General features: G+C 40.2%; 1 long non-coding RNA gene across 1 annotated transcript; it reads right to left on the bottom strand.

Moving 5' to 3' along the window:
• Positions 1–733: 733 nt before the first annotated feature.
• Positions 734–2,825, bottom strand: LOC138359893 (uncharacterized). Its single transcript, XR_011226122.1, has 2 exons — positions 2,093–2,825; positions 734–1,920 (listed from the first exon to the last, which is right to left on the bottom strand). It is a non-coding gene; the product is annotated as an uncharacterized lncRNA (long non-coding RNA).
• Positions 2,826–8,817: the final 5,992 nt, after the last annotated feature.

Raw genomic sequence — 8,817 nt, 5'->3', positions numbered from 1 at the left:
GAAGCTATTGCCTGTTTTCCGACTCTTAAGATCGACTGGAAAGATTCACATATACCACGTAAACTGGAAATATTATCCACCACTAATAAAAAAAAATGGTGGATAATATTTCACATACGAATACTTGTAAACTAATAATATTTATCCATTCACAATGAAATTTACAAAATTTATCTTTCATCGACCAATTTCCTGCTATACAGTAATGACTAAATAAAGTTACGAATGATTCAAAGTTTTAGATCAAGGCTTCCTTCATCACGAATATTAGCCTCGAAAATGATCTGCAATTTGCTATAGCTCCATTAACGACCATTTAAACAAAACGCCTCCCGTTTGGAGTCATAGAATTTCTCACTATTCATTGTATCAAATAATGTTTCTGTGAACAACTGCAAACATACCTCATCTTACTCTACAATGAGGCAGCTTGTAACAATGTCACTTCTTTACCTCCTGTATGTCTAATTTAGTTCCTAAGTCATAGTTAAGTGCAGCAGTCTCGGTAGTGTTGTGGTTAAGACACTCGCCTGACGTTTCGCGAGCACTTTGTCCTGGGTTCGTATCACAGCCAGGTAGGATTTACTGGGCGCAAATCCTTAACCAAGGCCTCTAATTTAACTCAACAGTAAAATAGGTATTTGGTTTTTAAATGATTTTTCGCGTGGTCGTATTCCAGGGAACATAGGATTAAGGACTTGCCCGAACCGCTACGCGTACAAGTGACTGTACAAGAATGTAAGAACTCTTGTATATATAAGTACAAAAAATATATAAATGGTTGGTTTACAAGGGTTTTTCTGGCTGTGTGCTGGCACAGACTATACCAGACCTGCATAGACAAAGACCCGCTCACACTTGCCCTGTCCTCCACGAAGACAGTCTGGCCAGCTCACTCCTGGTTAACAACCCAACCACACACTTCTTAGTGGACGTACTTCAGCCCGTAAGTGCTCCTCCAGGAACCCTGTGACCGGAGGAACATCACCTTAGGACACACGCCCCCCCCAAACCACCGGTACACACGCACCAACATTAGCACCAACGGTGCAATACCTCTGGTGGCGTTGCCTCGTCGCAGCACTTGCTTTTACCCATTACATGGAAGAACTCCATCTATAAAGGTATTCACCCAATTATCCTTATTTTAATACCTCTACAAAGGTTTATGACGTGACTAATCGTACTAACAATTTTCGTAACTTCTATATAAATACTTGACACTATAATAGGCCTCAAAAGTTGTTCAAATTAACGTTGGCACTGAAATACGAACATCAAACAATAGATTTTCAGAGGCTGTTATTATATAGGGTGACGCCAAACAGCTTAAACACGTTCCCCCCCCCCCCCCCCCCAACACTGTAAAGGCGGACCGAGTACATACAAGAACAGCCCCAACTTACCGTCGGTCCTCTGGGAATAATGGAGCAGCTCTCCCTTCAGGAGTCGCGTGACCGTAGGTCAAACTGCGATTAGCTGGCCGACACAAAATGGCTAATCAAATTACACCTTTATATCCGGTCTCCATGGGCAGGGCTCTAACCCTGGTAGGCGCGAAATATTTGCATAAAGCGCTACTCATCGCCATATTAGAAACCGGACCCTAAACTATCCCCCTCACCAATACGGAATTTACAAAAACAAAATTTACGCGCGAAATAAAGATATGATTTCTATCTAATCTTAATTAAAGGCTGTCTTGGGCCGTCTGGCCCGTTTACAAAAGTGTTCGACTCCTGAAAGCAGGAAGATAGTTGTCCAAACGACGACAATCTTAACACACAATTCGCGACAACAGTAAATACATCACGCCCAAAAATCCCGGTTTAAATGCTAAAATAATGTAAAACTGAAAAACATTGAAACGTACCTTCAAAATTGCCGATTTTTGTCCCACGATGAGCTATATTGACTTACCTGTAACGCAATGAACGCGCATTATTAATTTGCTTATATTTTATTCATAGTTAAATATTTTGATAAATTTAACCCCTCAAACACCACAATTATTATAACAATAATCACATTTTATTCCACGTAATTATAAGTCAAGTTGAAGATGACACTCGAGGATCGAGAGTTTACTTACCTTACGCAGAAGGTCGAGTATCTCCTCCAGTGAGGTCACACGACCTCCAGTGAGGTCACACGACCTCCAGTATAATTACTATATAGTCGTAATGACATGGCGCTTTATCCTGATAGTTCCCTTCCCTTGCTCACATTCACGAACTTAATTAACTAGAAAATGTCACTTATTAATAATGTCAGTTATTCACGCGTCTTACAAGACGTCTTAAACATTCAATACGAGACGAGAAACACTGTACGAAGGACTGAACTACTGACACGTGTAGTTAGCCACAGCAGTTACGGCCTGTCGTCCACAGACAAAACACTATACACACACAAGTCTACGTTTAGTCAAGGACAGAAGTAACAGTTTACTGTCCTGGTTTTGTGCTCCTTTCCATTAATAACACTTCGCTTATTTGTCTTTGCTAGACAAGGAACAAATAAAGTATCCGCGCTTGTTTCAAGTTCTATCAACAGACTAGCGATAATGTACACACACTGTAGATACACAATAACATCCAATCTATATTACTCTCTGTATCACTGTGTCTATATCACAGACATCCAGTCTATATCACTATATTTACGTCGTCTATATCACTATATTAACATCGTCTATATCACTGGGATCCCTCAGATGTTTATTCTTCTCGTCTAGTGGTGGTCAACATTTTCCTGAACACTTGAGACATTTCCGTCACCCGTCACACTTCACACCCGTCAGCGTCACGCGTCACACCCGTCAACGTCATATCAAACGCTTTAATGAGCTGACCCGCGGAAGCCGAGGGTTTGGTCGTTCTCTCGAGTTTCTGACGAACCCACTCGAACCCCGCGAGGTGTTTCATTCAACCCGTCCTCAGACCACAGCCCGTCTTCCAAACAAAGACCCAAAAGTGATTCCATGCACCCGCCAAACCCCCTGTTTATGTATGAAAAACAGTTTACACACAACTCACAACTGATTTCGTTCGAACACTTCAGGAACAAGTGTTTCACTGACGAATTTTGTTCGAACTTCAACGCTGTAAATGCTTCACCCACGTACTACAAATACAAATAATCGCCAACAGAGCGTAAATACCTAATACCTTACCTATGCCTATATATGCACAATATGCTAATATATTATAATATTAATTAAGGGGGCATATCGGTGTAAAATTAAAAGTGATTCAATTTGCTTATAAATTTTTTTATGAAATGGTTTAGAAAGGGCTGCAGCTGGTCCAAGTTTCATCATCACACCCTAAACAGAAAAGGAGAAAAAAAATAAACAACGAATTATGCAACGAATTTTCAAATAGTTTCAGGGAACACATGTGTCAACTAAAATCATTTCTATAACACTCAGATATTAAATTAAGCACCTAATAAAGGATTCTAGTGATCAGTTTTATCAAAAAAGTGTTTAGTGCAATAATATATTTTTTTCAAAGTTACCCTACTAAAAAAATATGCAATATATTATATTTATAAATTTTTATAAAATCAACAAATAGACTTTGGACTAAAATGTCTACTAGAGTCTGTAGAAGCACAAACGCTACATATAAGGTGTAATTTGCATGTAAATTGATTAATAAATGAAAGCTCTGAAGTAATTTGAAGGTGTAAATTACTTTACTAGAGTAAAATAAAGATCCAAGTTCGGCCACCTGTAGCTGAGCTTGACTTCGACAGATTTCGTTCATAATTGGCACCCTTGCAGATAGGCATCCATTGAGCAAGGTGTGCAAGTTTCATGCAAATCCCTTGATAACAAACGAGAAAAAAAAATTGGCCAAAAAAAAAAAATAAATAAAAAAAATAAAAAGAAAAAAAAAAAATTAAATATAAATATATTGAACATACATATTACAATTATTACAAGAGTTTGTGCTTCTACAGCACATAGTAGACATTTTAGTTGACACATGTGTTCCCTGAGATTATTTGAGAATGTTGAACATTCGTTGCATAATACGTTGTGTATTTTTTTTCTCCTTTTCTGTTTAGGGTGTGATGGTGAAACTTGGACCAGTTGCAGCCCTTTCTACAACCATTTCATAAAAAAAATTATAAGCAAATTGAACAATTTTAATTTATAACGATATTTTTCGATATGCCCCCTTAATATATGATAAAAATACCATTTTGAACAGCATGTTAAAATTTATGAATGCGTCTGTGGGGGTCGACCGGTGGATGTAATGGACTTGAGTCGAGGACGGGTTGTAAATGCTTCACACACGTACTATAAATACAAATATTCGGGAACAGAACCTAAACCCGACCTCTGGCATGGAAAACAGTCCCTCTATCAACTGCACTATTGGGCTAGACTCTTAAAAAAAGGATCCCAAAGACAACTAACTGCTATCTAATGGAACCTGACCTTCCCGTGCCTGCCACTTGATCACAGGAGAATGCAGGTTTCATCGACTGCACAGTAGCGACTCTCTCCCGTGCCTGCGGTCGGGAGTACGAAGTTCCTAGTACCCAAAGTGAAGGAAATGTTACATCAACAGAAATATGGTACACAGTTTATATCCTTGCTTAACGCACTCTTTCACAGAGACACTTCCTCATCGATTCACTCATTTAAAGCACTTGCAGAGCACACTATCTCAGTCATGTACATGATGAACGCTCTCTCAGTATCAATCACCATTGGTAACGCACTCTCTCACACAAGCACTAAGAATTTTCACACACAAGAACTCGCACACTGCACTCACACACAACACACTCATTCAATCAAACATGTGCAACCATCGTGTCTCACTCTCAGCTCTGCCGAGCCTCAAGGTAACTAGGTGGTTCAGCTAAAGATAGTGATAAATAGGTTAATTTCAACCGTATATATATATATATAATATATATATATATATATATATATATATATATATATATATATATATATATATATATATATATAAATATATATATATATATATATATATAAATATATATATATATAAATATATATATATATAAATATATATATATATAAATATATATAAATATATATATATATATATATATATATATATATATATATATATATATATATATATATATATATATATATATTGTGACGGTAACGCGTTGGTGTTCGGCTGTTTCAAAAGCTAGGGGCATGGCCTCGTCACATAAAGAAAAAAAAAAGAGAAAAGCTGGAACTTTCATCTGTGGTAAGGTAATGGGAAGACACACAAAACACAAGTAAATTTAACAATGAAATTTTAATTACGTTAGAAAAGCAAGACATGAATAAAATTGAGCATAAAAATGTAACAGGCAAATCAACAAACAAAATAATAAGAATAATCACTGGCAAATGAAAAGTTACGTTAAGACAAGTGAATAATAGCAAAGTAAATAATAGTGCAGGAATATTGGCTTCAAGCTGCCACCTCCCTTAGTACACGTAAGCCAAGGCTTAGTCTACCAATGAGACGTGTCAACTGTGTGGAGCACTGAGATATTCTGCCTTCTCTAGGTCGCTGTAGCCCAGACATCAACTCGTGGAGGAGGGTGGTGGGGCAGGTGCGCTGGACACCAGCCAATCAGCGACCGGCAGGCGATGGACAAGCAGTTTGCTGGTTAACGGTGGCGGGGGCGAGCAGGTGCGCCGGTGCTGGATACGTTTTGCTCTCTGGGCAAAACGTTTTGGAGATACTTGTTGGATATATCTTCTATATTATCTGTTGAGGTGACGTACTTTGGAGGGAAGAGCAGGCTCAATCTCTCTTGAAAGAGATTATCGTCACAATATATATATATATATATATAATATATATATATATATATATATATATATATATATATATATATATATATATATATATATATATATATATATATATATATATATATATATATATATATACATACTTTTTTATAAATTTATTTTTATAAATCATTTTTTCTCATGTAATCGGCATCAAAAGCACAGACAAAAATCGCGTCCTTTCAGTTGTTAGTGAAACCCGTGTGTGTTTATTTAGAGTGTAACCCGGAATTATTTCAGGGGTACGCCCTTGGGGGTGATATCAGCACCCCGTCGAGACACAAGGCACTCTCATTACCATCTACAGAAAGCACTCTTCTGATCAAGAATTTCTCAACATTATCTCTCTCTCTCTCTCTCTCTCTCTCTCAAAGCCTTGTAGAATGACAAAACCCTCTTACACAAGCATTTCCGCAACATTCATAAAAGAGCACTTTCCCTCTCACATACAGGCACATCTCCTAAGCACTTTCACTCTCACATACAAGCACATCTACTAAGCACTTTCACTCTCACATACTAGCACATCTACTAAGCACTTTCACTCTCACATACTAGCACATCTACTAAGCACTTTCACTCTCACATACAAGCATATCTACTAAGCACTTTCACTCTCACATACAAGCACATCAACTAAGCACTTTAACTCACATCTTTGCATAACGCTCTTTCTCCACTCACATGAACACCAACAACGCACTCTCACACACAAAACACGCGCTGGATGGAAGATAAACCCGTTCTCTCCCCGTTACCAGAACTCATGAGTTAGAGACCAATTACCCAGAATATGAAGCCTCTGGAGATCGAGGAACTAGCGGGGCGTCTCGCAGCGGACACAGACTTCCTCCTCCGTCAGGCGAATGTTGCGCTAATTATTCAGAATACTGAACCTGCACGGACGTCCATCAAGAGCTGGTAAGCCAAATCTGGCACTCACAAGAAGACAGGTTGGAACGTTTCAAGGTTTATAGAATTATCGGCCATTTGCCTACAGAGAGCCGGATAGGAAACTGACTCGTGACAGCGAGCGAGGAAGAGCTCACTGTCTCTTGGGTTTCCCGAGATAACGGCCGAGGAACTGCATATATTGGAGAATGTTTTGATGTTGGAAGTAGGTGGGTAATGCCCGACCCAGCACCACCTCACCACACCAATATGTGGGTTATGAGGCGTCCAGTGGCACATGCAGAACTGCCACCACAATGTGTATCTTCGTTAGAGGACGCACACACACACACACACACACACACACACACACACACACACACACACACACACACACACACACACACACACACACACACTAGATATGAAACTACACTATAAATGAAACACACTAATGAAACTAGGAGGTGGAAACAGGAAGCCAGACACAGGATACAGAATAGGAGATGATGTACTTAATGAAACGGAAAGAGAGAAAGATCTATAAAATTGATATCACACCAAACCTGTCTCCTGAAGCCCACGTAAAAAGAATTAGGTCTGTGGCATATGCGAGGCTGGCTAACATCAGAACATCCTTCAGGAACCTGTGTAAGGAATCTTTCATAATCTTGCGTACCACATACGTAAGACCAATCCTGTAGTATGCGGCCCCAGCTTGGAGTCCGTACCTTGTCAGTCACAACACAAAGCTGGAAAAAGTTCAGAGGTATGCCACTAGACTAGTCCCACAACTAAGAGGCATGAGTTACGAGGAAAGGCTGCGGGAAATGCACCTTATGACACTGGAAGACTGAAGAGTGAGGGGAGACATGATCACTACGTACAAAATCCTCAGGGGAATTGACAAGGTAGACAAGGATAAACTATTCAACACTGGTGGTACGCGAACAAGGGGACACAGGTAGAAACTGAATACTCACATGAGCCACAGGGACGTAAGAAAGAACTTTTTCAGTGTCAGAGTAGTTAACAGATGGAATGCATTAGGCAGTGATGTGGTGGAGGCTGACTCCATACACATTTTCAATTGTAGATATGGTAGAGCCCAATAGGCTCAGGAATCTGTACACCAGTTGATTAACAGTTGAAAGGCGGGACCAAAGAGTCAGTGCTCACCCCCCGCAAGCACAAATAGGTGAGTAAACACACACACACACGAACACACACACACACACACACACACACACACACACACACACACACACACACACACACACACACACACACACATGCGGCCCCATCATGGAGCCCGTACCTTGTCAAGCACAAGACGAAGCTGGAAAAAATCCAAAGGTATGCCACTAGACTAGTCCCAGAACTAAGAGGCATGAGTTACGAGGAAAGGCTGCTGGAAATGCACCTTACGACACTGGAAGACAGAAGAGTAAGGGGAGACATGATCACAACCTACAAAATCCTCAGAGGAATCGACCGGGTAAACAAGGATAAACTATTCAACATTGGTGGGACGCGAACAAGGGGACACAGGTGGAAACTGAGTACTCACATGAGCCACAGAGACGTTAGAAGGAACTTTTTTAGTGTCAGAGTAGTTAACGGATGGAATGCATTAGGCAGTGATGTGGTGGAGGCTGACTCCATACACAGTTTTAAATGTAGATATGATAGAGCCCAGTAGGCTCAGGAATCTGTACACCAGTTGATTGACAGTTGAGAGGCGGGACCAAAGAGCCAAAGCTCAACCCCCGCAAGCACAAATAGGTGAGTACAAATAGGTGAGTACACACACACACACAAACACAAAAAGCAGCCCGTAACACCTGTCTAACTCCCTGGTACCTATTTACTGCTAGGTAACAGGATCATCAGGGTGAAAGAAACTCTGCCCATTTGTCTCTGCCGGCGCCGGAAATCGAACCCAAGCCACAGGATTACGAGTCCCGCGCAGTATCCACTCAGCTACCAGACCCCTAGACGGTCCTAGCTCTACTCATCTATTTGTGCTTGCGGGGGCGGAGCTCTGGCTCTTCGATCTCGCCTCTCAATTG

The sequence above is a fragment of the Procambarus clarkii genome, chromosome 94, assembly GCF_040958095.1.
Source record: "Procambarus clarkii isolate CNS0578487 chromosome 94, FALCON_Pclarkii_2.0, whole genome shotgun sequence".
Classification (NCBI taxonomy): domain Eukaryota; kingdom Metazoa; phylum Arthropoda; class Malacostraca; order Decapoda; family Cambaridae; genus Procambarus; species Procambarus clarkii.
The sequence above is the reverse complement of the archived record's forward strand: the minus strand, read 5'-3'. Positions and strand labels throughout refer to the sequence as shown.